Source organism: Temnothorax curvispinosus, unplaced genomic scaffold, assembly GCF_003070985.1.
Source record: "Temnothorax curvispinosus isolate PA1 unplaced genomic scaffold, ASM307098v1 QBEX01000501.1, whole genome shotgun sequence".
Classification (NCBI taxonomy): domain Eukaryota; kingdom Metazoa; phylum Arthropoda; class Insecta; order Hymenoptera; family Formicidae; genus Temnothorax; species Temnothorax curvispinosus.
The window spans coordinates 44,048-46,343 of record NW_020210281.1 but is presented as its reverse complement, the minus strand read 5'-3'; positions in this window follow the sequence as shown (position 1 = coordinate 46,343).

The window sequence follows — 2,296 nt, the reverse complement described above, 5'->3', positions numbered from 1 at the left end:
AATCTTATTAGAACGAATAGGATTTTCTAATGGTTTTAATCGAGTTTTTTCAGTAAGGTTCTGATGATTTCAAATTTATTTTAGTATATTAAAATTATTCTATAATATTTCTGTAATAATAATTAGTTATCTAGCTATAATATTTTGGTTTGTTACAAAAAATTATTTTACTTACGGCGGTATGTCTGGCCTTTCAGAATCAACTTCTTCTATTTTAAACATCGCGCCCAATCCAGCCTATAAAATCCAACCATATACATAAAAACACAAGTATAAATACATGTAGGATAGGTAGTTCAACAATGAACCATGTAAATTTCAGAGGCTTATATCTCTCTCAATTATTGAGTTGGAGATCTGTATTTTTGCGTAGAGTTCATGAATTTAGTTGGCTACATACTGTGATACATAAGATAACTACATAAGATAACTCATAAATTATTTTTAAAGTTTAGTCACAATTTCGATTTTTTTAAAACAATGTCAAATAGTTTATTGTGTACAGGGGTGTGTACACAATAAACCTAGCCATTTTTAACAATGAGTCACATGTTTTATACTGTGAATTGTTAGTGTTATTTTAGTTTTACTATGTTTTAAAATGTTTATTTAGGGAAGAGATAATTATAAAAGACACAATAAATAAGATTAGGATATATAGTATAACTTTAAATTAAAGCTAACTTAATTATATATTGCTTGGGGGGTGGTAGGACCGTTCCCGGATTTGCGAATTGGTTTGTAAATGCTGGTTTTGAAGAACCAGAGGAGGTGTGTGTCGTCTCCTTGACGCGAAATAAGCGAAATACGTAAAAGCGAATTTGTTAAGCGATTCACCTTTTGGTCGGCCGTTGTCGCGTGGAAGGATTTGTCCGTCCTTAGGCAGGCACATGCAGTAAGCGGGCTAGACAGAGCAAGCAGGCAGGCAGAAACAAGCAGATTAAAAGCAGGCAGCAAGGCAGCAAGGCAGGCGAGATTGCACTCTCGGATTCAGGCTTCCGTAGGTTCGAGCGTGCACGAGAGGGTGTGCACCCCGAGACCGTTTTTCGATGTGTGTCTTACGACGTCTTGATGGTGAGAGAGTGCTCGCGGTCCTGTAATGTGCCGCGAGCGAGCAGTTTGTCCTTTTCGGCGGGTGCCCTCGTAAGGTGCGCAAGGGCAGCACCGATTGGTGAGTCGCGGAAATATCGATATCGATCCGAGATCCGAGCGATCTGCCGACGTTTCGCGCGAGTTATCGAAATATGGTAATATACCGATATTCTAATCCTAATACTAATACTACTATTAATACTGACGAAACTATTTACAAAGGCGAGCGCCACACATACCGCCCACATAAAAATTCAACGTGTTTTTATTCTAAGCTTGACTAGACTGCTGTGATAAATTGTCCATTGGCAGAGGACACAATTTCACCAGAGGACGAGCGAGATAGCCATCCGCTGTCCTCACTGTGGCGACCCGAGAGACACCGTCACGACCCGGGTGAAGCGCTACAATTCGACCTCGCCTCCACTGTACGGGAAGGGCGTTCTCATTTATTAACAAGACCAGTCCTTGTGTACCGTAGACGACAATTTCAACCATTTAGGGCGCTGTTGGAGCGTGTGCAAATCCCAGCAAACGCAAAAGGATTAAAAGATATTGAAATTTTTTAATACTTTTGAATCCCTTTTTTGGCGGAATTAGATGAAATTAGATGGAATTCGAAATGAGATGGTCCAATCCCATGGAATCCAAAAAAGAAAAATTTCAATTCCATCCAATCCTATGGAATCCGTAAAGGTTATGAAATTGCATGGCATTAGATGGTTTAGAAAACGTCTCGCGCCTCCGTTGGGCGACCAAGCGCCGTTGTTCGTCGGTGAGCTTTTGTGTATGCCTAAGGGCATTACACGCACTACTGCCGACGGGCAATTAGCCCGAAAATGAGATTTGTAAGATCTGTCAGGCACCGTAGGGGGTCCCTTTACATAGCGGTCGAGACGAAACTTTGAACTCGAGAAGATGCCCCGGCGATGCGACGCCTAGCAGCGTCGACGCGAACTGCCGGTAATGCAGATACCGCGCGGGCGTGTACTATTGGTGGCGCGTACCGCCACAGAGTTCAACACGGACACTTTTTAATCCCTATCCTGGCATTCAATGGCATTCATTTTATTGTCAGAATAGACGGAATTCAATGGAATTCAATACGGAAATTTTTAATTCCTAGTTTGGCATTCAATGGTATTCATTTCGTTAATGGAATCAATGGTATTCAATGGAATTCATCACGAAACTTTCCAATCCC